General features: G+C 40.8%; 1 long non-coding RNA gene across 1 annotated transcript in view; it reads left to right on the top strand.

The window, feature by feature from the left end:
* The window catches only part of LOC106941248 (uncharacterized), a 41,932-nt gene that overhangs the window by 6,703 nt on the left and 8,421 nt on the right, over positions 1-26,808 (top strand). The window contains exons 2-3 of the long non-coding RNA XR_001423314.1: positions 4,712-4,767; positions 24,204-24,314. This is a non-coding gene — a long non-coding RNA (uncharacterized LOC106941248). The remainder of the gene's footprint in view (positions 1-4,711; positions 4,768-24,203; positions 24,315-26,808) is intronic.

Below are 26,808 nucleotides of genomic sequence, written 5' to 3' on the forward strand. Positions count from 1 at the left end.
TATAAGCCCCTTCCGGGTGTTTTGGTTGGGGATGGCCTGATTTTGGTTTTTTTTTTTTTTTTTTTTTTTCTTTTGGTCGATCTTGACCCGATTTTCTTTTTGAGCAATTTGGATTTTTTTAAATAGAGCAACAGTGGAGGACGTTCTCAAGTTAGAAGCCCTAAAAAAAATCTGATTTTTCAGTATTCGACCCATCAGTCACCGGTACACCAATTGATGAATTTCTACTAGTTTCATTGTTCGCAGATTTTCCTGATTTCCTTTGTGCTCTAAAAGCGGCTCCGGTGTTATGATGCCAAATAAAAATGAACACTTTTGAAGAGGGCTTTGTTTTTAAAAAGCTGTTTAACAGCTCAAATGAACCGATCGCTTTGCCTTCTGTGATGTCATCAAAGGTTTGGCCGGTTTCCTTTTTTTTTTTTTTTTTTTTGCAGGGCAGATTTCATCTTGATTAAAAGAAAAAGTTTACAATAAAATCCACAATAAACAATGTGGCAAACTATATCTAGCATGAGTTTGAGTGATGTCACAGAAAACTGATGTTTAGCTTTAATGCAGTACAGGGTCTCTATTTATTGCTTCCTACCCTTAATTCAAGAATAAAATGAACATTTTACTTTAAGTACGACAATTTCTCATGATTTTACAGTCGGTGTTAATTCCCTGTAAGGTGTGGGGACGTTCTCTCAAACACGTCAGGTTCATTCAGAGTTCACTTTTGTTCAAAATTCTGCTTGGCTATGCATAATTAATTGATCCAGTTGCTCATCCTCCTAAAATAACTCGATGTGGTCTCTTGCATTCAAGGGATGACAGATGCAACCATGCATTTCCTGCTGCAGCTAGACGTTTACTTTACAATGCCAACATATTATTCTGCAAGTGAGAATGAACAGAATTAGCATAGACCGGGTCCTTTTTGGCCGTCCCCTCGCACTGGCTGAACTCTGGACGAGTCTAAAAGTTTAAACCTGCTCACTTTAACAAGCTATTGCAAAAGGTTGCTGCTTCCTTCGGCTCCTCTCCTACACATCTGGCTTTTTATTTTTGCTTTGTGTATGTGTAAGCTAGGTGGTGATGGTGGTGGTTGGGGGGCAGTTGGCCGGTTAGGCTAAGATTCTGCTCATACTATCAGTTTTCCAAGAAAAGATCTGTGCTTAGTGTGAAACATGATGACTTTCTCAGTGTTTTTTCCCTCTCCTTCACTCTTTAACTGGAAAGAGGAACAGAGCTGTCAGGAGGCAGAATATGAACTGGGTCACAATGACCCCTTGGCCGCAGCTCCAGCTATCACACTCTTTTATGTGATGTATTACTACCCCTGATACGGCGTGTTTATAAAGCGCAGCTATGGCTATAAACAGGAAAATGCCATTGTGCCTTGGAGAAAATGGAACAGAAACACAGGTGGCTCTCACACAATGGGCTGGCTCTCATTTCTCCACTTTGTGGCGGTGATGCAGAGAAAGCACAGGGCTGTAGAGTGAAAATTGGCGCGATTATCTTCTGATTTGCACTGCTGCCCTGTAGCACCAGGGCCTAGCTGTGGCAGTGGGGGAACATAGAGACAAGGACTTAGGAGGGGAGGGGGGAGAAAGAGGAGGAGGAGAGTGGTGGTGATGGAGGGGGGTGGGGGGGAGTTGCTTTGATTCACCCAAATTTTCACTCATTAGCTTTCAGCAGCTTCATCCTCCCTCTCACTCCCACCACTGCACTCTCATATCTCACGCAATTGATTGAAACCCTAAACGTTGAGATCAGGCCCAGCACAGCTTTTCTATGAATAGTTGATTGGCTGTAATGGCGATGGCGTGTGTTGTTTCTTGCAGGGCGTTTCAGGTCAGGGGGCCCGGGGATTTTTTTTTTTTTCTCCTTCAACATGCTTGGCTGATACTGCAGTGTTGCATGGCGAGACACTTAGAAAGTCTTGTAAAACAGGGTTTTAGACGAACTCCCCACACCGGCTGCGCTGAAGCGTCTCAAGTTTTGCACCAGTAGCAACATTTGGTTGCAAGCAACTTATTCACAGCTGCTTTACTTTACATTATTCCAATTTCTCATGCTGATTGATTGCTACATCACTGATATCACATTGCAAAACTGTGTTCACTCTTATTCAAAAAGTGGACAGAATAAGAATTGGTGCTATCAGTAGAACATTTTATTTTATTTTATTCACGGTCGCATCTTCTGTATTATATCCTTTTTATCTGATTTGTAGCTGCATGCGAGGTCAAATTAATCACTTGCTAGAGCAGTGTTTCCCTCTGTGTTTTATAAGCCTGGCGGGCCACCAGGCTTTACTTGTGCCCCCACCAGGCTTAGCATTGCTTATTTATTTAAGTCTTTTTAAAATGTTTGCATTTTTAAGACTTTATTGTTGGTGTTCAGGTATTAAACTTCCAATCTTTCAATAACACATAATTATGAAGTAATATTTTCAAATTTCCTGTCAACTTTAAACATTGTTTAACTGAAAAACACGACAGGCCGCTGGATGAATGAGTGCCCAGAACCCCAACCACCAGGCTTAGCAAGTTTTTTTGGGGAAACCTTGCTAGAGTTATAGATGTAATATTAGCTTGTACTTTAGCTTGGTGCTGCTGTTCAAGCTACTAGCTAACTTTTCTGTAAAATCAAACTGACTCAGAATGTTTTTCCTGTTAGTTTCTTTCCTCTTTATTTGCTTGTCTTCAATTAAAATCCCCGATTAAAGTTGCTGTGCCAAGTAATTGGCTTGATTTGTGTGCCTCTTGTGATGTCACCAACCCTCGGAGCTGCTTTAGCAGCTTTCCTTTTCTTCATCTTGCACTTTTCTTTACATTTTGTGAAACCCCGCAGTGGAAGCCCACCCTTCCATGCCTACTTGGGTTTTTATAGTTAGTGTACATTTATTTGTGGGGGGGAAACAAAACACCCACACTGGATAGTCTCTTTAAAATACATAATGCATGAGATTGTGAGACACACACAGACGGAGGACACATTTATCTGCAGGTGGACGCCTGCCTCTGGTTGTTACCGTTTTCGGTGTTATTAATGTGGCCAGCCGCAAGAGTGCAGCTTGCGTCCATGCGTGTGTGTGTGTGTGTCGTACTTGTTTTTTTTTTAAGTGCAACAGGCGCCCCGTTTGCGTCCACGTTTATTCCTCCACTGCGCTTGGCGTTTTAAATCTCAGTGCAGGGCCATTTAAGTGCTTGACCTAATTTCTCTGGCAGCGAGGAATCCGCTGGTGAAGGCCTTCCTCTGTACCTTCATGTGTGTGTTTGTGTGTGCGAGTGCACTTGCATATTGCTCTGGGTGTTTCCTCCTTGCCTTTCTAACAGGAAGCTGATGTGAAGTTCAACTGAGGACAAGGAAAAGGCCTTTTCTTTCCACTGTGAATCAGAGAGAGAGAGGGAGAGAGAGAGAGAAAAAAAACGTTGGGAGAAGAAAAAAAAAAAAGCCCAGGACACTACATTGCTTTAACCCTCTGCAATCCATCCTGCTGCTTCTTTCTTTTTAGCTGTTGTCTGTTCTATCTGTTTTCTTTCTTTTAATGAAAATTAAAATGCATTGCTTTTTTTAGAGTTTACACATTTTGTGAGCATTATGAAAGGAGCTGAAAGCAAGGGAAGGGAGAAGTGTCGGTTCTTTGGGTTACATTTCTAACAAACTTGCAGCAGAAGTAGTCTGTAAGGAAGGAGGAAAAAAAGACACTCAACAAGCTTTTTTAAAGCCAGCGATGTGATGTTAGTGAAAGATCACTTTAGTTTTACTAGAATGTTATAGCAGAAAAGGACTGGGAGCTTAGATTACTGGCAGCCCGAAACAGTAATATTGTTCTCAGATCAAACTTGATGTAGATTCATTCAGTCTGAAGCTCATAAAGTGTAAATATCCTCTCCGATAACTCAGGAACTGAACTCGGGCCAGGGCAAATGGAAGAAATGTTGAAACGGCATGACCTAAACCCTAATTGCACATAATCTTCGTCTTCAAAGAATCATGCACATATCGCGGTCACGGATGAATTTTAGGGAATTAAACCAGGCCTAATATTCAAACCGAAAACCACCTACTTGGTCGTCTTTCATGTGTTGTGCAACGTCGTCTGGCACGTTTGAACTGCGAGCCTGCAGGATTGAAGCAGGAACAGGAGCACTTCAGGAGTGTGTGTTTAGAGTGGGACTATAAAGAGGAGTTTTTAACCAACTGTGTTCCCTGTCTTTACTTGTTGTGTGTTTGCACAAGCGGTTGTCAATGGGGCAGCGGGGTGGACTCGCTCAGGAGACATGTCCGCTCCCAGCAGCAGTAGCAGCAGATGTGTTGGTAAATTTTTATATTGTAAACCTTGATTCATCTCAGACTGGCTCTGCTCTGGAAAATAAACGTAATAACTCGATTTGTAATTAAAACAAACGACTAAAACTTATGGTTTAAATAAAAAAAAAAAAAAGAAAAAGAAAGTGTGGATAAATTCGAGCCAGTTTTACGTCCAGCAGCAGCAGCAGCAGAACTGTTTCATTAAGAATGTCCTGTTCCCAACTTGTGCTGCCAGGGGTGTGTTGAGAGAAAAGAACGCCGCTAAACCTCGTACTGTGCGTCCCAGTTAATCACGAAGCTCAATATTTCACAGTGCAAGTTGAAACAACAGGCAGGGAATGTTCCACCGTCTTTAATTTTTATAACTCACTTTTTTTTTTTCTCTGTTTTTGTGCTCCTGCTGCAGGACGAGAGTCGGGCTGAGTGAGGACGACCTGGGAAGCGAAAGACGCTGCAGCGCAGGTGAGCACGGGAACATTTGGAAAACGTTGTTGGGAGCATAATTCCTCGAGTCATGCACTCTTAAATGTCATGTTAATTGTTCATGTGAATCTACAAATTTGATTTCTGACTTTGATATTCTGTTGAGCAATTGAAGCCAAGGCATCTTTAAGTCAAACAGAGCAGCCTTTTGGCTCTGCAGGGAAGTAATTACTAGTGTGGAAACAGGAGAAATCCAGTGGATGTCATGAGAGGAGAGACATGCGCTGATCTTTATTTTGTGGTGGTTGTACAACCAGTTTTGTCAATCAAGATATTTTCTTTCCTTTCTCTAGCGAGTGAACATTATTATTTATAATAGGAACAGAGGTGACATCTCACTGTGAGAAAGAGAGAGAGAGAGGACTCGCCATAAACGGAGGTTGAAAGCACTTCATTCTGCCTTGTAGTTATCTGCTCTCTTTTGAAAACAGGCAGCTCTGTGCGATACAGAAAAATCAATCCACAGCCACAGTTTTAGTTTTTAGCAACATTTTCTTCAGTCCTGTCACTTCCCCCTCCTTCTGTCGCCTTTTCCGTCGCTATAATCTGAATTAGAACTGGATGTAAAACTCCAAAACTTCCCCGGTGCGTTCTTAACTCAACAAAAAAATTTAAATGTTCTGAAAACTTACGTTGGTTGATATATATATATATATTTTGCCTCTGCATTACTCTTGTAGATAACTGAATGCACGTTACTCAACCTGTGTTTTTTTTTTTTTTCCAGCTCTTGGTTGATCATGTTTGTTTTAACTTGCATTTCAGTTTGTTGGAATTTACTGGTGCAGCATAATTCATCTCCCACAAGATCATTATCAGTTTCTGAAGAGTTTGCTGTGTTTGCTTGAACAGAGCACAGGAAACTAGATGTTCCCCTTAATCTTCTTCTTTGTGCTCTTTCAAGTGGGAAAAGACCCCCCTCCTTCCCCACCACACCATATACATACACACACACACACACACACACACAACAGCGATGATACATACAGCGCTCTGTACGAAAGCCACAGAATGCAGTAATTGTATGGAATCATCCTGTCTGTGAGTTCTTTTTGTGGCTGCAAAGTATGATTAAGTGGACACAGTTTGCATGTTTCTCTTTGCACATAAATCAGTGTGTCGTACAGTAATTAGTGTATTTGGAAACAAAAGGGGGCTTCACTTGAATTTGAAATCAAGTTGTGTGGTTTGGAGCATGACTCGGCTGCAGGATCGTCTTCTGACTGATAGGGTGGGACAGTTTGTTCTGTTTGTTCAGCCAGCTCCCATCATTTTTCTGACAAGGCACAGCAATATTTTTTTTTTTTTGTTTGTTGTTTGTTTGGTTTATTCTTTTGTAAAAGGTTGCCAGAGATATTCACGTGTTCTGAATAATAGTCGGAGTATTTATAATATCAAACCGTGGACTTAAGCGGAGGTTGGATGTCGGTCGGGACCGTGGCGAAAAACCTGACTTTTATTGTCAGGTGTGGCTCACAGAAAATTAAAGCTTGAAAACTCGAAGGTTTTAGAGCAAAGGTCTTAGGAGCTTAGGCCAGAAAGTACAGAAACAATAAAACAGTCAGAAACTCACACTGAATAACTGGAACTTGGCATCAGGGACGGAGTCAAGTCCGGGAGGCTAAAATCGAGGCTGAATGTTTAGAACCTTGACAAATATTTAAAGGCATTGCTTTTTGTATAATACAAGAATGAATAGACATGCAGTGATTTACATTTTCTAAACTAAATTAATCAGTTTATGTTGCACAAGAGTTTTATGCTAAATTTACAAAAATAGTAAGAAAAGTTGTCATTTAAAAAAAAAAACATTATATTGCCGTCTAGAAACAGTTAATCAGATTCTAAAAAGTTTACTGCTCCTAAAGACACATATCCAGGTCATGTCAATAAATCTTTAGGCATTTTATTATTATTATTATTATTATTATTATTATTATTATTATTCTATGTCAGCATGCAAATGAGCTCAAAAAGGCCAAACCATCAGAGCCAATAGAAACTATGTGATTTAATAAAGTTACGCAGACAACAGGTGACGGGAAAAGCCAAAAACGATCAAGACGCAGCGACAACAGATTAGATATTTTCTCCCTCACGGACTATGAGCATAAAACACCAAAGATAAGTTAGTCTTCCCCCTCCCCCCTCTACATCGGTTGTGGGTTTAGTGAGTTTTACATGTAGAGCAGTGATACTGATACCGCAGGAAAGAGCACAGTTTGAGCCTTAATTTAAAAGGTGGCTTGTGTGGCTAAGATGATGTTGCAATAGTGTTGCTTTTTGTTTTTACGGGTTTTGAGTAGAGATGCAAATTTTTCAGTGTCTGTGTTTTCAATTCTGATTTTTAGGATCACAATTTGATTCAGAAACTACTTTTAATTCAGAGATAAATTTTTCTATTCAGTCGACAGTTTATTTTTGAATAACAATAGGTTTGTAGCTTAAATTACCAGTATTAGGTTAGCTGTCTGGCTTTTTCTTAACCCTCCTGCTGATGTAACAATCAGTCGGTGAGGAAACGGGTTGTACCGTCAGACTGTCAGCTCCCGAAACGACACAAGAAAAAAAACCTTGTAAAACCATGTAGGGTCCAATTGACTCTGTTTCTTAATACTGCAGGAGGGTTAAATAAAAAAAATATATATCAAAGAATTATTTAAAATATATATGTTTGAGAGACACGTAATGCAATTTGCAGTATATTCGCAAATAGAAGCGGCTAAGACGTAAACGCATTTTAAAATTAATTTTGAGCATTTTGAATCGATTCAAAATGTGATTCTCTATAGAATAATTTTTTTCTGCAGCTCTATTATGCAGATTCAGTGTCTGTTTACTTTTTTTCTATTTAGCCACTTAGTGTTGAAACTTAGAGTTATTGCTACGTAGTTTTCCTTGTGTCCGCTGCAGATGTCCACATTGCATAATCCTGGCAGTGGACAAAATTTACACGTTTCTCTGTGTTTTTTTTTTCCCCCTTCTTCAAATTCTTCCTGTTTTTGAAAAGCAAATTTAATAATTTTCCACAGTCAGATTGCAGGTGTTTGCTCAACCAAAGCTAGACTGCACCTGATCACACAGACGCTTTTATTTAAATCCACAGACCAAATGTCATCTGGTGTCTTAAAAATTCACATGCAACACAACTTCGTGATCATGAGCAATAATATTGAATTTGTTCTGAGATGGTGGGATGCAGCTGCGTTCTGATCACTTGCGTCGCTTTTAATTCTCGTTCAGTTGGTTGTTTGTTGACGCACAACAAACTGGAGTCTCGAACTGCCTTTGACCCAATTTCTCGAGGCCCAACAAGCCGAGACCAAACCCAAGACTGAGGCGTAACAAACCGAGACCGAGACCAGGAAAAAAACAGGTCGGGTCTGGTCTCTAGCCCTCCATCCCTTCTGAGTGTACTTTAAGTCTCAGTGAGATTCCTACTGTATTATAAACTGGAGATAAAACACCACAGTTTGACTGTGTCAAAAGTTTTTAACATTTTGAAGAAAAAGTAAAACCAGATTTAACTTGCTTGTGTTTAAAACTAAGTAGCTGTTGCTCCTACTACTACAAAACATTGCAATAATGTTTGATAATCAATCAAATGCGCAGGGCAAGCTGGTGTCACCTGGTTAATTAGTCTCTCTGCCGTACCACAAGCAGCTTACCAGCTGTCGTTTAAATTCAACTCAACGTAACGAGAACGGTGGCCGGTCGGAGTGGGAACCTTTGAGCACTTCATGATTTGATTTGATTACAAATCAGAAAGCTGCGACGCTGTCTTAAACTTTGACAGCTGTTTCTCTTCCACGTCTGGGTGCGAGTATTTAATATGGTTTCTCATGTTTGTTTTGTTTCAAAATATTTCTTTTGACTTTTACACAGCCACATGCGGTGGCTCTGGTCCAAGTTATTTTCTCTTTAGTGCGGAGGCTGCTGTAAACCGTAAACCGAAGCCGTAAACTCGTTCCACCTATTACATTGTTCAAAATTTAAAAAATAATAATAAAGTTTTGACCCTTGTATGTTATGGAAAGGACCTCAACACTATGCCATGTCTTGTTTTTCATAAGTGGGCACATTTCAAGCAGCCCAATTTGAAGATAACTGTGTAGTCACTCAGCGTCGTGGGATTAGATCTCGTTTTCATTCATAAAAGGGGCTTCAGTGGTTCCTATCCTAAAGACGATAAAGATGGAGTGAATTAAGCTCTTTTTTTTTCATTTGGATGCAGATAATTCCAGTCTTCCATGCTGCAGGGCCACAGCTCGCATTTTCATAGCCACAAAGTTATCTTTTCCTAACGCTGTACAAATCTCTTCCACTATTTATCCCCGACCTCAGGGTGTTTTTCAGTCACATAAAGGAAAAGAGCATTTTTATTTTGTGTTACTGTAGCTCCTGTGTCTGCGCCGCTTCTCTTCTCTTCTCTGTCTGCCTGCTGGCTCTCAGCTCATGTGTGACCTCTGCAGGCATCTCTTGAAATACAACGCAGATCAGCCTGGTATTTTCACACTCAGTATCTCTTCTAATGAAGTTTTACCATGAATTGAGTGATTCAAGAAGTTTTCTTTTTGTGAATTTAACAGCTCAGGTGAATTTAACTTAAAACTTACTCCCTGCTAAACAAACACTATCCACTGAATGAGTCAGAAAATCCCTCTGCTCACTTTCTGATTGGAAAGATTAATCCAGCGATGGGACAGTGGTTGGTCTATACCTCCCACTCCTTCCTCTCTTTGCAATAAAACCCTTCATTTGTTAAAAGCGGCTCAGTGGAGGTCCGGTGGGCAGCCTCCTTCGGATCAGGTGTTGTCCAGATGTGCCGGCGAGAGTCATCCTCTGGGTTCTGCTAATCTGTCATTTGGAGGGGAGAGATCGAAGAAGAAAACAACCAAACAGGCTGCAATCTGTGTCACACTGTTTTATAAGAAGACAGAAATTTAGTGTCATGTTTACTTTGTGCTAATTCAGTGTGGTTAGTCAATATTACCACTTTTTTCCCCCCCACTTTTTTTTTTTTTTTTTTTTTTTTTTTAGATGTGGAAGATAATCAAACTTTGAAGTTATTTTACAGGAACCAGGTGCATCATCTGTTTCCTCGTGTTCTTCTGATTATTATTAGGTAAGCCGTTTTAATCAGCTTTGAAAACTTTTATTTGACATTCAGAGGGCAGTATATATTTCCTTCTTATTGTGAAGATTTAAATCTGACAAGCTGCTGAGTTCGAGACCATAAACACTCTCCAAAGCAGCATTCAAATCAAATGGCAAGCTGGTCCAGATGCAGTCTGATAATGAAAAAGTAGATTATAAAATCACAGATTTGGGCTTATTAAAAATATGGAACGTTGTAAAATTTGATGATTTGTGGATCTTTAATAGCAGCGTGAAAAAGCACTTAAAGAGAATCTGTCTGCCTTTTTTGTGTTTTGTGATATGTTCCTGCCAAGGCTTAGTTCCTCCTTGGCCTGAAACTCATCTGATCACAGTGCAGCGCTCTGCTATAATGCCATTTATTGATAAATGTGTGTTAAAAGCAAAAAGATTAACTTAAAAGACTGAAGAATAACGCTTTCCACAAGATCGGAGTCAAATTATCAACAAGGCATATCAACAATTAGAGGAGGAAAGCTAACGTTAGCCAGGAGCTTCTTCAGACATCAGGAAAGCAGAACCAGATGAATGTTTACTGAATTTGTTTGGTAGCCATATTTTCAACGTCAGACAGAAATAAATAGTAAATCTTCATGTTTTTTTAGGTAAACTGTATTTTTAACATTACAACGCCTTTCTAAAATCCAGTTAACTCAACGTTGGAGCGGAGAAGACATCTTATTATTGGTAAGAAGGAACACAATCAGAAAGCTATGGAGGAACATATAATAATCATTTTCACCCCTGCGGGTTTTAGTTTTACACAAAAGATTGTTTCTATACTTTAATCTGAAACATGTTCTGCTGTTTTTGTCAAAAATAGTCATGGATAACCAACAGATACATTTTTAGGAACATTGTGAAAAAGCTTAATTAATCAAGATAAATTTGTGTTACTTTTCTTTTGAGCTGTTGTATTTTTATACTTGAACCGTACAGTAATTTTTTTAATGATTTTTTAAAAAACATTCTCATATTATTTTGTTTATTCTTGCACTTTATTTGTTGATGCATGAAAAGTAACTCAGCTGATTAGGTTTAGCTCTTATAGAACCAGAGCTCACTGCACTTTTCTGTCAAAAACTGCCATTTTGTAGCATGTAAGTTGTAAAGAGGTTTTATTAAAAAGCAGTTTCAGTAGTTTAACGTTTCACCCTGAGTCCCTGCTCCAAAAGTTAACTAGTGTTAACACTTGTTGCTCTTTGGCAGTGGAAATATCCCCGCTTTACTTTCACTTCCTTCCACTTGCATCTGCAACAAAGCATCTGAAAGTTTTTAATAACCCATTTACCAAATGCATTGTGGAGGATTTTTATATATATTTTTTTGCTTTAAAATGGTTATATCATAGTCATGGAAGTTATTTAGATCTTTTCATTTAATGGAAACATGCACTGTTTTCTGTTTTTTCTTGCTTAGTGGTGAACATGAAGACATTTTATAGACATGTTAGAAACTGACAAAAGCATTGGAATGATAAAGTTACATACACATTAGACTATTTTTAGTTTGCAACTGTCTTTAAAAAATAAATACAACTGCCTACTTGGGCTTTAATTGTCAACACAAGGCAAAATATGAAGATATACTTGAATTTTCTCATTAGTGCTTTACCTGAAAGTGTCATTTCATTTTAATGGATATAAGCAGCTAATAATTAATTTTTTTTTCTATCATGTCTACTGTATATTCACTCGACATTAATAATGGTCGATATTAGCCAGTTGGAAGCCCTGAGTCAGAGTCCCTGTGAAAGCCAATGCCATTCATAAAACCGGAGCAGCTCAGGTCAACAGCGACGCTATCAGATTATCACATCCAACATAATTATGGGGTAAAGTCCAAGGAAGTGTGGTTGTGTTTACGATTCTATTTGTATTACAAGAGAGGCGTAAACGTGTGTGTGTGTGTGTGTGTGTGTGTGTGTAAGGAGGAGCAATCAGAGTGCATGATCGCCCTTCGCCAGACGACCACAATGAGCTGCAGCGATGGCAGAAAGAATCTCTGCCTCTGTGTCTCAGACTGGGGGCCGGCCCAGCCTCCACGGAGCACTCGGCCACTGCCGCATTGTGGCCCGGGGCCTCATCTGAATGGCTCTTTAGTATTTTGTGTGAACAAGTCATCGCCATTTGCATTTGTTCCAGTCACAAAGGTTTAACAGGTCAATAGGGACTCTCTGGCAGAAAACTAACACGCTAGGGTAACTGTTTTCCTCCTCCCTCACCGCGGTTGTGAGACGTCCAGCCAGCTCGTCCCAATAATATGTAGCCCAAGCATGTGGCATGTATACATCTCTTGCACAAGTGTGTGTGTGTGATTGGCGACAGCGGGGTGTAGGGTCAGAAAACAGAAGCTTTTACACTCTGAGCTGCTCTGAAAAGTTTAATTAACATGCAACTTATGGCAGCAGCTTGTCTGAGCAGCAGAGGGGGTTTGTTTTGTCTGCTAACCTCGCTTTCACACACAGACTCTAGAAGGTTAGCAGGCCTGCAGGGTTTCATTTCCTATTCCCTGCTCTCTCAATAAAACCTATAGCTTGTTGCGGAACAATAGGTGAGCATATGTGGGAGCCATTCAAACCAGAATCACTCATTGTTTGAAAGTTTATTACTTCTTCTGGATGCTTTTGCTAAGCATCCACCTGTTTGTAAGGAGAAAAACATTCACCAGCTTTTGTTGTTACTGTCGTAAATCTGCCGCTCAGAAATAATCATTTAAAAAAATGGATGATAATTATTTCTGATAATTGTAATTGGTGACGTAAACCTCAGTTAAGTTGTGAATTTTAAATGCACAGCTGGGTTTCTGCTTGGTGCATAGGTGCTTTCTAGGAACGTGCCAATTCTCTGTGACGACCTTTATTTAAAAATACCACATTTCCTCTGTGTCACCTTGTTTACACATTAAACATCTCTATTGCATGATCTAATTACTTTTTTTCATAACAGCAAAGCAGCAACAATCGATTATTAAAATATTTTAGCAAATTGATTCTAACATACAAACTTAAAGCAGAAAATAATAAGAGCCCGCTACATTTAATTGTAGTTTTCAAGTAAGCATGTTTCTTGCAAACCTTTTGCCGTCCTGTTCCTTATGGAGAAACCAGTTAACCTGTTCGGCTGTGAACTGGTTAACTGGTCGGCCCAGGTAGCCGTTCTGCTGCTGGTTGCCGGGCAGAATGTAGATTCAAAACAGTTTTACCTTTTAAAGAGAGACGGGTGATGTTTCCTCATCATGGCTAACTATGTTTTCTGTAATTGAAAATATTTCCAGATGGCCTAAGTGTTGATCTTGTAAGCAAGGATAGAGTGAAGGAGGCTCCTTTCAGCTAGCTGACTGGCAGTGTGCAGTCATATTTGTTTGTCTTGTTTTTCTTTTAAGGGATCTGATCAGCAGTATACAGCAACAGGTGGGGGAGGGACAGGGTTGTTTACCAGGATTTAGATTTGCCCAGAACGTCACAAAAATAACTTCTTTTGTTTTTTTGTTCAAGCAAATTTGATTTCGGAGTGTCAAACCATAAAGTGTACTTCATTGAAAAACAGATTAACCAATAAGAAAGGAGCTCTTCTCTGCTTTAAATATGAACTTAATGGATTTTTAATGAGTTTGCCCCAGGTGATAACCTGTTTAAACATTGTGCACACTTGCATATTCATCACAAGGAGCCACCTTCAGACTCTCATAATGTAAATATCGCAACAGTTGCGGATGTTCACCGTTAACAGCAGGGGAGAAAATGCCGTATTTGTTGCTCACACAGCTTCCAGGCTGCCTGTTTTAACAAGCGTCGGACTGCCTCAGCCCTGACCTACATCGTGTCAGCGTTTGAGTCCTGCTTACAAACTCGTCTGTCCTGCTGATCCCAGCCTGCCCGGCTGCACCTCTCTGCTCTCTCGCCGCCGTATCTTGTTTTGCCTGTTTGTGTTGCTCCGTGCGACCCACCATTTGGACCTCGCTTCCATTATCTTTTTCGACAAACCCCCTCCTCTCCTGCTTCCCTTGCCTCCAGGGTCTGGGGCAGAAGAAAGGCAAAGCCAAAGCCCCAGCATCAGGTGCTTCAAGCTGCCAGCTAGGCTTGCAGCCAGGCCCTAGAGATCCAGAGATCCAGACCTGGCAGCTCCCAGGCTGCGACGTGTGAAACACCGCACACAAAGGGGCTCGCTCTATCTGTATGCACCCTACATAGGGAGGCTTTTGTTGCAGCCAACAGGCACATGACTGGTAGCATCTTAACCCCTGAGAGGCAGCGTCAGTGCTCCCTTCTCACTGGACCGTACAGTGGAGAGGAAACGACAATGAGTCAGAGCGACGACGATAAAACGACCCTTTATTTCAGCAGAGAGAGACTCGGTTTTAATGGTGATTCATGGGTTCAGTTTTGTTTGTTTGTTTAAAGAAATTAAATTTTACTTGACTTTATTGAGCTTGTAAATAATTTGATCTTTACCTGACTCTGAAATAATGACATTTAGCAGTTGCTGAAATGCCAAAAATCTCTTATTTCCATGTTTTTTACTCTTGAGAAACACATAAAAAAATTATCCCAAAGGACCTTTCTAAATAAAGTTTAATCAGTTTGTTTCAAGTACAACTTGTATATAAAAAAAACATTGAAGTACACTCTGTCTTGAACACCCTAACTCCAACAAATATTTTAATTTGGAACATAGAATAGTATTGCTCAGTTAAAGTGAAGTTTTGCTATATAAAATCTAGTATACAGAGGTGAATGTAAAGAGATGTACCTAAAGGGAAAAACCTGATAAATTGTTCCTTCTTAACATTATTCAAAATTTATCATCATATCACCCACTTCAAAATAAATTTAATCAAGAACAAATGCATTCTGCATGCTGTCGTTTATTAAACAAAAATGGTGCCAGAGGAGAAAAAGTTTGTAAAAAAAAAAAAAAGAAAAAAAGTAAGAAATCATTACTAAATGTTCAACATATTTAAAGTCCTAATCATTTTCTATTTATCAATTTTAACATAAACCTCATATGTTTGTGTGATATGTATCTGAATATGTTTCTAAACTATTCAAATTAATGCAAATCTTTGATGGGAAGAAATAAATTGCTTTACACTGTTAGAAGGCTGCTGTACCAGTGGGCAGATGTAAAGAAACATGTTAGGATATAAACTGATATTTTATTATGAAACTCTAACATAACAGGAATAGAACTCCTTTATTATTATCATTATAATTATTATACATAGTGTGCATTGAAATTAAAAGTGCCCCTCTGCTTGTGCTTCCTAAAATACTGCATGCATTTCATGATAAGCTCAACAAGAAAGCAGACATTAGTGAGGAGGTAATAAATAACGTTTAAACGTAGCAATAAGTAAAAGTTAACGAGATACGAAGGTTGAATGTTCAGAGTTGTGAGTCTTTTACATAGATGGCCAGCATTAACAAAACCGTTTTAATGGAACAAGAATTTATACAGGAGGAAACAAAATAATTGACGTGGTCTGAAACAGTATGTAAATATTAAAGAGTTAAATTAGTGGCAAGAAGAAAACCATTTAGATGAATAGAAGAACAGTGGTGGTATTTGTAACATTATAAGTGAGAGCATGTATGGCACAGTATTTTGTACATATAGTTGAATTTACATGATTTTCAGACACTTTATTAACACAGCATGCAAGTTATTGATGGAAAGTTTCAGTTTTACATGTGAAGAAAGATGCATATGATAAATTTATGTTTCTAAATCCCTACAAAGGTCTAGAGTGTGTTTGAAAATTGAAATTAAAGACTCGGATTGAATAAATTATATCCACAGATAAAATGTTTCTATCCACACGGGATTTTTTTTTTTTTTCTTTCAATATTATACCAATGTCCAGTAGAGATAATTATGATTTTTTTGTATGTTTAGAAAAATGTTCTTATTAAAATCCAGGTTACAAAACTGAAATTTATTAAATGAGTCTGTGGTTAAATTAATACGCAAGTTTGGTAAATTGCAAATACTTCATTTTTGAATTTCTTATTTTTAAAGATAGTAGGGTGCTTCATCTCCACGTCTGTGTATGTGTGTAAGAGACAGAGATCTATATCTATACTTATATTTGTGCTCAATAAGAGAAACAAACTAAACTCCTAAATCCTTATTTGGCTAAACATGATTTCCAGAGATTAACATGTTGCATTTTAGTTTATAGATAGTGTCTTGATTCTATATATTTATTTTTTATGAGGTTAGCAGGATGTAAATCACATTAGAGCCAGTCGAAGCCGCCTTCGCAGCTCCACCACCTCCCCCTCCTTCCTCACGACGCGTTCGGTTCCGAGGTGGGGGCGGCCGGGGCGCCAAACCTTCCAATTCGGGCCGAGCCAGGTGACTCAGGGCCCGTCCAGGCTGCGGTTGCTCTGTGACGTGGCACTGAACCCCAACCAACAGCAGGTCCGAGCGCTTTAAAAGGTGGTACCACTCGGCGAAAGTGCCAGACAGCCACCAAACGCTGGAGAGCCTGATGCTCGATAAGAGCTGCTAAAATAATCATTTATTAATGTGGGATGGAGCCTAAAACGTGAGCAGTAAGTAGCTGGAAGACAGGAGGGGAGGAGATGCTTTTAGTGTGTTGGAAGGAGGAGATGAGGGGTAAGTTAGATGTGGAAGGTTTAAAAAAAATATTCCTATTTTAATTTCTGCGAAGCTTTTCAGCAATTTACATTTTTAGATATCACAAATTATACTATCCCTGAAAAATATCGCACATAAAAATGTCTTAAGGGCTTCAAGAGCTTAAAGTGCTTTAGTGTTTTTTTTTATTTTTTTTTATTTTATTGGAAGTGTAACTTTGCAATATTAACAAAATAATTACAAACTACATCAAAGAGATGGATATCATCCTAATAAATGTTTTCGTATGAGCTATACAGTCTGTGTGCATAATTAGAGACACTTTTTCATATGAAAGTTGAAAAAGAAGCTGAAAGTAGGACAGCAGTTTTCCTCAAATCACTTCCCCTTATTTGGATTCAGAGGAGCTGCAGTGTAAAGAGGCACCTTGGCTGTCAAATTACTGCTTCCCTTCGGATTTACAGTCTGTTTGGCCATTTTAAAAAGCTGTTTAGGACGCCTCGCCGTCCGCAGCCAGCGACTGGTCCAGTTCGCCTCTCCTCTTTTCCAACCTTTGCTCCGCTGTGCTGCAGAGCAGGCTCCCCTCCGCACAGACGAGCTCGGTTTTCTGAGGTGAGTGGATTAATGATTGTCAGCGAAACACGTCGAAATCAAAGTTAACGCTCAGCGCCGTTGATAAGGGTCATGTGTTTGTGCAGAACACGTGAAAATGATTCTATCTGGCAGATTTATGCCACCTTGTTTAATTAAAGGCTCACTTGGTTTATCTTCTTGGTACGATTGCAAAAGTAAAACTCTTTATGTTTTTTTCCCTGGAAAGTCCATAGACTGTTTAGAAGCAAACTAAATATTTGTATTTGTGATGTGGAATAATTTGAAAAATATCTGCTTGTAGTGTGACTTGTAAAAGTTTTACTAAATCTCTAATTGGTGTTTTTAATGGTTTCACTTCAAACTATCTGAGGTGTTTTGAAAAATAAAACTGGCACTTTGTACAATTAATTTTACATATTTGAAAAGAAAAATCCAATTTGGGTAAAATAACCAAAATTTTACAGTTAATAAAATGTACTTGTCTACATATTTTTAATCCTGAAATGTATATTCCTCAAGAAAAAATGTTCAGTATTCTTCGTTTTTCAGATTTTTCAAGTTTAATGGATTGTTTACGAATTGGTAAAAAAAAATTGTATTTACTAAAGAAATCAGTAAATGCATGCCATTTATTAAAAACTTATAATCATGTTTGATTTCTAATATAATTTTCTGCCTTCAGCATAATAAAAAAGGAAACACACTAAAAACATTAAGAGGGAAAGAGTTGCTTTTTTTTCTTATCGAATTCCTTAAGTTTACCAACTTATTTAAAATGACTGTTTTTAAAAAAATAAATATATACATTTTATGCAAGTCTGTTAGTTTGAGTCAGTTTATAGTTTTACATTATTTCTGACTGTTAAAATTTACAATGTAGATTTCAATCTGAGTCTTTCACACACATGTAGGTGGATGTCAGACTTTTTTCTGTCTGTATTTTGTTTTAATATAATCGACGCTTGCAAAGTCGTGACTGGTTTAACAAAAATTGCTATTCAGAGTCTGCTTTATCATGTTAGAGAAAATAAAACCTTAAGAACATTTTTAAAAGATTTTCAGCTTTTGTTTTCTGTTCGAATTTTGAGAGAGAAAAGGGAAAAAAGTAAAGCAGAGCTCTGACTTCGGAGTTAACCTGGTTAGAAAGAAGCTCTGTGTGTTTCTGTTGTGGACTTTAAGAAAATGTCATAAATTTAAAGATGTCGCTGATCTGTTTTCAATAGCAGTCGGCCACGTTATTATTAGCATTGTCCAGATAGCTGTGTCCACCATCTTGTCTCCTCCTGTCCTCCATTTTGTGAGTTTTTTTATTTTTTTATTTCTCCATCCACTCTTGTTCTGCTGTATCAAAAGTACACCGAGTCGTTCCTCCCTCCTCTTGTAAATGGGAGGAAATAATCTTTACAGAATTTCTATTTTCTTTGTTTTTAAGAAAGAAAAAAAAAATATCTGGATTTCATTTTAATCCATCACAGATTTGGATCATCAAATTCTTTTATTTGGGGCTGAACTCGACCCTGCCAAGCAGGAGTCTGTAAAAGGAAGGCCGCGTCCTCTTCAACAGGGTGCTTATCTCCTAAAAACAATTTGTTCAAGCAGTCAGCAGCACTCAAGCCAGACCGAGGTTTTACACCTCAGCAGCGTGAGCCGCTTTGACCTATGGCCCCGTAATGGCCACCAGGGGTCACAGAGGTTAATAGAGACTGATGTATGAGGCCCCAGAGTGACATCCCAGAGGAGATGGCCCCTTAATCCTTATTAGGCCTCCATGTTAGTGATCCTTACCTTTCAAAGCAAACAGCACGCGCTCTTTGCTGCGGGGCCCCGGCCTGCCCCTGGCGTTACACTTCTGACCTCGGGGTCGTGCCCTTTTGTTCAGAACCCTTCAGGGGATGACCTTTAGGGTCATGTCTGTAATAGAGAAGTTGTCGAGGCACGTGCTGCCGTGGGGCCCCCACGGCGGACCACCTCACAGAGGGAGTCGGGCCGCAGCGCTAGTCGCTGACAGACAGCAGGAAGCATGTGTGTGTGTGTCTGATGGACTGTTAATGTATAGATAGTCGTAACCTGTAGGTTTAATATGCAACATGGGAAGTTCAGGAGAGAGTTAAGAGTGCAGGAAATGATTTTGAAGATCAGCGTTTGAAATGCTGTCTGTCTGTACCGACACTTTAACTCCACAGCTTTCAGTACGTACCTACTCAAAAACATTTAGATAAAAAAGTTACAAGATTCTCACTTGATGATAACCTGGAGTAAAAAAACTTAATGTTTTTAAAAAAAAATGCAGAACAGGCCATAGAAGAACAGTCTGCTTCTTTTGGTTGGATGTCTACTTTGGATTTTTGAACTAAAACGCAAATTTATCCCTCGTGTCCAGTTAGCACTGTGACGATTCTTTGTTTGCTTTGACATCTTTTATTTCATAAATTACACAAAACACATGAAAAAGCAGAAAACACTCTTAAAAACAAAAAGTTTCTCTTTATTTATCCGTAGTTCTAAAAAAAAAAAGCAGGACTTCATGAAGTTTGACATAAAAGCCATAAATATCTCTGATTGATTCTTCTTCTTACCTTCTGTGTTTAAAAAAAGCAAAGAAAATATCCAGAGCACTAAATTTAATAATAGCTTTTATGTGTTTATTTGGCAGAATATTGCTCCCTTCACTATTCCCCCTCATAAATCCTGAATAAGAGTGACTGCTGGCGTAAATATTTATAGTTATAAATATTTCCGACTATTCAAAAAAAAAAATCACAAACAATTTCGCTTACTTGCATGCAGGAGAAATGCATAAAAGCCTTCTTTCAGCCAGCCGACGAGCAGTGTGCAGCAACAGGTGGGAGAGAGACAGCCCTGCTGCACATGCTGATTCAAGCAGCCGGACAAAACCTACTGTAGTTCGCTCTGATGCTTTTATTTTAATTTTTTGCAATCCTGTAAAGGAAATCAGTTTAAACTGTAAGATGAAAACCTTAAAACACTGACAGCATTAACTGGTCCACATCCAGTTAAAAAAAAACAAAAACACTTTTCCTTTTTAGGGGAATAAAACGATACCAATAAGATTAGTTGAAAACTTTCTCCTTCATTACTTTGTCATAATTAGCGCCTGTGATTCATACCTTTATGTTTAATACCCACAAAGTCCAGATCTGCTTTCCCTGCTGCAGCGAGCGGTTCTGTATGTTGGCTGGCATTGTCTGCGGCTGTGGATTTGTGGGATGACTCATAAAGAAGTGACAACACGGGGGGTCCGACGGGACCTCTGAGTTAACAGCTTCTCTGTATTAGTTCAGGAGGGAGTTAATTTTGACTGCTCTGTTGCCACTGTGCAACTTCAGTTGTGCAACACCGACAGGCTGTGGTAGGTCGGTTTTTGCAAAGTTGTCTTTTCAGATCCCCCTCTTGTTTACTTTAATTCTCGCAGATCCAAGGGACTGTTGAAGCCTAAAACTGCTTGTCTCATCTTTCCTCACCTCCTTTAAATGTGCACACAACTTACACGCTCATCAAATCTTAATAATGCAGCAAGCTGTTAGTAAATCTATGCTAACACTGAGCACAGATTGCTTTAACTCAGGGTAGGGGGAAGGGAAAAAAAAGTTGTTGCAGGCTCATAGAGATGTCATAAATGAGGGTTGTTAATATTGGAGTTTCATCAATGGCAGCATTACGCGGGCCGCTCCTGCCGGGGCGAGGCCGCCGCTGAGGGCTTCAGTGTCAGAAGTTGGCAGCCGAGCCAAAACCAGAGCCGTATCCTCGAATGAACCCGGAGCAACAGGCTCTGCCAAGTTTTTTGAATTCCTGCCACATGTCAGATGGTAAACAAGTAACTAGCAGAAACAGCGTCTGAGACAGAGCACAAGGAGCTCAGGGGGAACTCTACGGATCACAGATGAGGCTTGCGTTTGTTTCGAACGATTGTTTGATTTATATTCAGGACGCAGTTGTAGTGGCGTTTTCGCGCGCGCGGAGATTCCCATTGGTTCCCCAGACATGGCGAGATGTGACGTCACAGGGGGTTCAGGACCCGACGACTATTTGGTTGCACGACCCTTTTTTTTTTTTTTCTCAACAAGGGACACGAGTGTGTTTATATCCCCCCCAAAAAAGAGCAAAGAAGTGATGCGTTTCCCCGTGTTGAACCCCGGTTCTAATCCTTGTCCCACTTAGTTTTTCTGCATTGTTCGTCGTTCGATATGTTGAGATTTATCTGCAGAAGGCTGAAAAGAGAAGACTTTCCCTCTCTCCCAGCCACACATGCAGCTACGTAACATAACGCCTTTTTTCTTTCAGCCTCCAAGACTGAGCAGCCATATTAGTTTGCTCTCCTGTTCTTCGTCTTCTATCGAGAACGTGCAAATTAAACCCCTCACTCTTCTGTCCAAACTTCCCTCACTGATCGATTCGTGTCGTACTGAGGCTCAAGGCGCTGAGGACAGATTTAACTCAAAACTGCCTTAGTTTTGCTCAGAGATGTGAGATCTCAGTCAGTTTTCCCCTCTCTTTTGTAGAGCTGCTACTTCAGGGAGAGCAGAGAGAGGTGGTGGTGTGGGGTGGGAAGGGGGGGAAATGTGCCTGTGTGGAGTTCTGGTTTCTTTTGGGAAAGAGATGACTGCAGGGGAGGGGAATTGCTTCCAAAAGAGAGGAAGTTGTCTCTTTTTTTTTTTCTTGTGCCATGGGGGAATCTGTTGCAGATACGGCGGCATTACAGCGTTTTGGACACACAGAAGTTTTTCAAGGAGGCGTTGGAGTGAAAAGGGGGGTGGGGGGACAGCAGACTGGCATGAGTAACCTTCAGCATGCTGATCCAGAGGTGAGACAGGAAGAAGGGAGGGTTGGTATCCGGTGCTGAAAGAACTGAAAAAAAGATTATCCCCGCCACTCAGAGCAGAGCTGTATGTTGGTTCGTGACAGAGCAGACTAAAAATGGTAGGAGACAGTCAAGCTGGACGCTTGCAGGACGACATTTTGTAGCTAGCTTACAGCCGGACTGTTCACAGCGAGGCGAGGGGGTTGCCCGGACGCAGCACATGCCGGGCACACTGCGGTTAATATTGAAGCGTTTTTATTGCATGGCGTGGCGCAGTCACACCCAGGCGCTTATCTGCCTTTGACCACATGCCAGATCAGTCAAAGCCACTCATTAATGTGTCCGTGATCAAGGAGAAAGACAGTAGAGCCGTCATAGCTGACGTGCTTTCTGGCCTCAATAACCCCAACGCCACTGCTTCCTCCCTGGAAAGTTTTACTGATTAAAGGAAGTAGTCCGGTCCAAAGATGGATTGTTAATCTCTGAGCAGCTGAATCCTTGAATCATTTGTAAGTTTTCTGTGACTGTCCTCCTGAAGGAGAGGAGCTCCTGACACCCCTCACCCCCTCCAGCTCCCTCCCTGCCTTGCCTCGTGGACACTACGTCGCCGGACTCGGTGATGAAAACGCGTAGCGCGCACACTCCCACACTTCCCCTGTTTCATCATCAGCTGAGCTCCTCGTCCTCCACTCACAGCGCTCGTCTCCCTCCCTCTCCGGGTTCCCTCCCCTCTTGGCTCCTGCTTCGGTTTCTATCCATCGCTCCTCGCCTCCTCCTCCTCTTCTTCTCTCCCTGGGTCCCGGCCACATGCGAGAGGCTAGACTAGGACACTGCAGCCCTGAAAAAAAAAAAAAAGAGAGAGGGGAAAAACGCTCTGTTGCTATTTCTACAGGCGGGTCCCTCCCCTTTAGCTACCCTGTGCCAAAAGAGGGAGGGATTCTTCTCTACTCTCAGTCCTGGGATTTTAACCCTCTGCCTGCTCTCACTCCGTCTCTCTGCAAGATCTCTTCCTCGCTCTCGTGCAACAAGTGGCTTTGCTTTGCTGCTTTCCTCTTCGTTTCTGCTTGTGGGGACGTCTCCGGCTGATTTGTCGGTAACCGGACTTGAAAGACTCTGCGTTTGCTTCGTTCCCTTTCGACCACGTGCTTCTCCACTGCTGTTCCTCACAAGTCCTTCCCCGCTGAAGCTGAAGGCGAGCGTTCGGCCGTTGTTGGACTGGCCTCGGGGATTGTGTTTCCTGAACATTTACCTTGAATTCTCCTCCTTTATTTTCCTATGCTCTTATCTGCCGTGCCCTCCACCTTCCATCTGTGGACACCGTTCCCTCTCTTTGGCTTCTCTGCCCCACCCTCCTTTCTCTCTCTCTCTCTCTCTCTCTCTCTCTCTCTCTTTCCTTCTCTCTGTCATGGGCAGTCTTGAGTTAAAGGGTAGCAGGAGGGTGGAGCAGCGGCCAGGCTTTTTCTAGGACAGGTGCCAGTTTCTAACAAAAGACTGAAAAAAGGGATAGATTTAAGCCAGGAGGACAGAAATGGCATGCATCAAGAGCTTATCTGCACTAATAGCGTGCGTATGCATGACTATACTCTCCTGTTGCAATTATTTTCCACTGCAAGAGTGTTAAGCAGTAGAGATTTCGAATTCTTTCGCTCCCGTGAAGGCATTTGAGTTTCGAGCTGGGATAAGAGGAGGGCAGGCAGAGGCAGAGAGGGAAGAGGTGGAGCTGAGCTTTTTTTTCTTTTTTTTTTTTTGCCCTGCATTATTCATGTGCCCGGGCCCGGTACTGCGATCTGACTGGCTGCCTGGCGTAGCATTCATCCAACATTCAGCAGCTCTGTTTGCTAACATTCCTCATTCAAAGCTCGGTTAGCTGCCAGACGGGAGGAGCACGCGACTCCGTAGGAAACCCACATGGCCTCCCCCTTATTGTGGCGGGCCCAGAATCGGAGGCGAAGGGACGGAGAGCGGCAGCATGAGCTGGTTTGTAGATATCAGACAGTCAGCCGAGGCTGGGGAGGGATTTTCTCGAAGCGTATCGACCGTTTTGGCGATTGCAGGGGTGAAATCTCTGGCAGAGGGGGAAAGGCTGGCGTATGAAAAAGGCGTTGGGCGCAGACGGAGGAGGCTGATACTTTCCGGGACGCTGAATGGGTCTCAACGTTGGCGTGCCCGCCTACTCCTTGCAGCGAGTGCAGAGCTGTGTGACTGAAGCTGAAGCTCCCTGTCTCTGCTCCTCTCTACAGGAAGGAGATGTGGGCATACCGTGTGCTGCCGTGGACGTTTTCCATCGCAATAAGTCCGCAGAGAACCCCACGGTTTATCCTGGACGGCCGATTCCAGTCGCTCCGAAGCGGGTAAGTCAGTCGGCGTGCGGTTCAGGTCGTGTGAGAATGTGTACTCGATTTTCTTTTTGCAAACCAAACGTTAGGAGCTCGACCATTATGTTCACTTCTTTCCACAATATCCGGCCGCACAACTATCCAAGTCGAACGTGGCAGACGTGGCGTTTTCTTCAAACCGCCTTAATCTCGTTGTATTTTCTTTTCATCTGGAATCTGGTTTTGCTTCTCGGATGTGTTTGTGGTTGAGCGAGAAGTCTTCATGGAGGGGAGCAGGCAGGGAACCGGTGCTGTAATGTAAGGCTGAGGGCCAGACGAGGCCTGCAACACAAGGCCAAGCTCCACCACAATGCACTGCTCCTCCATACGTCCCTCTCCTTCTTGCTCAATCCCGTGATTGTCGAGTAGAAAGCCTTTAGGTGTCATTAAACCCTCGTTTCCCTCAATATCCACTCGTTTGCTACTCTTAATAGTCAGGTACATGTTTGGAAAATGGGTCACCGCTGACACGTGGCTCCCTGCAGTTTTAATAAAGCCAGAACAAAACTATTAGTAGTACCGCTTAGCATGCAATTTTTTATTAATATGGCCAATTGTATAACTTTTTATTTATTTATTTATTTATTTTTTATAATTTCTTTAACATGGGCGTCGAGAAATCATTTCTTTCTTGTTCCTCTTGGACTCTGATAAAGTGACTCAACTTTGGCTGAAGCCTAGTAGGTGTAGCTTGACCAAATCTGGAAAAGTTGGAACCTGTTTCATCCGAGAAGAATATTCGCTGCAATTTTTTAGTGTCGTGTGAGATTTTACACGCAATTCAATAACCTGAATTGCGCCACACCCCCTCGTCAACGCGATGAAGCATAACGTCTATTAATCAGTGCCCGTAAATCAGGTTTTTGGCCTTCGCTAATTGAAAAATGTGTGTGTTTCTTGTTTAATCCGGATCGATATCGCTCCACAGTCGACCATGACCAAATGACAGAGGAGTGGAGGGAGCGTGAGTCATCCCAGATACCTCCAGTCTCCTTCCCACCTACATCCCACGTTTGACAGGCCCTATTCATCTGCCACTCTCGCCCTACAGGGCCCAACACAGGCTACTTCATCACTGTCACCCTCACAAGAGGCCCCCAATGTGGCTCCCTTATTTAGTGGCTCCAAAGCTCTTTCCGCGGGCCTCGCTGGGGTGAAATTAGGAGGTAAATCAACGATGTTTGGACAGGGAGAACGTCATTGTTGGAGTCCAACGGACCCTCAAGGAACATGCTATATTGAATATAATATTCAATATAGCACGTTGTCTTTTCCATTTCCTTTTTTGCATTACCCTGCATTGAAATGCACTGACGTACACAGTCTGAACGTGTTTAATTAGCTTTTTTGGACTTGAAAACAGCGTACGGTTTCAGAACTGTGCAGGAAATTACTAAATATTTCCCACAGAACAAACACCGGGGATATCTCGAATAGAAATACAAGCGATTTTAATCCTCATCTTATATTTATGATGAGTAGCAAACAAAATCTTGCTTATTTTTTCTGACTATTGCAGAACATTTTATCTGGACTAAAAGAAAAATAAAGAAGAAAGTATCTGAGAAATTATTTTTGTGGATTAAATTCAATATGTATTACACTCATGATTTAATAATAAAAAAAACACAAAACCCCCCACAAAAACCTCCAAGTTACACCAGACACTCAAGATCCAGTCTTTCACACACACACACACACACACACACACACACACACACACACACACACACACACACAGGCAAACACCCAGACACATTTGATGCTATGTACCCCACAATGAACTGAGCCTCCTCAGATGAATGGGGTTCCCACGCCTCTCCTAAGTAGTGCAGGGCACAGCCTCCTCCTTTGAGCATTCACACACATACACACCCTCAGTACACGCACTATAAAGGGCCTCACAGTCTTTCATAAGCAAGCACACACAGGTGCATGTGAGTATGATGTAGTGGCACACACATGTAAACGGCACATTGCTGTAAGCGGTGATTTGTTATTCTGAACACGTCACGTGGCGATAAAGGTTCGGTTTTAGCAACAAAGTCAGACAGGAGGATCTTTGTTGCAGTTTGGCTCCAAAATGCAAAATTTTTTAATTTGTAATGAGGAGAAACAGGAGCTAATGAGGAGTAAGATGCATTTAGGGTGCGCTTACTTCCACTGAAACATCAGTTTGGTTTATTTGTACAGTGATTTTCTGTCGACTAATGTCGTCTAAAGACAAACAGGTCTGGATCGGTCAAGCAAATAAACTCCAGACATATAGACAGATTCAAATTAAACTGTGTACATTCCAGCCGTGTTTTATATATATATATATATATATATATATATATATATATATATATATATATATATATATATATATATATATATATATATATATATATATATATATAATATGCATATATTATATATTTGTGTGTGTATATATAATATGTGTGTATATTATATTATATACACATAT

The sequence above is a fragment of the Poecilia latipinna genome, unplaced genomic scaffold, assembly GCF_001443285.1.
Source record: "Poecilia latipinna isolate Pla-1442-1.1 unplaced genomic scaffold, P_latipinna-1.0 Scaffold92, whole genome shotgun sequence".
NCBI classification, from domain to species: domain Eukaryota; kingdom Metazoa; phylum Chordata; class Actinopteri; order Cyprinodontiformes; family Poeciliidae; genus Poecilia; species Poecilia latipinna.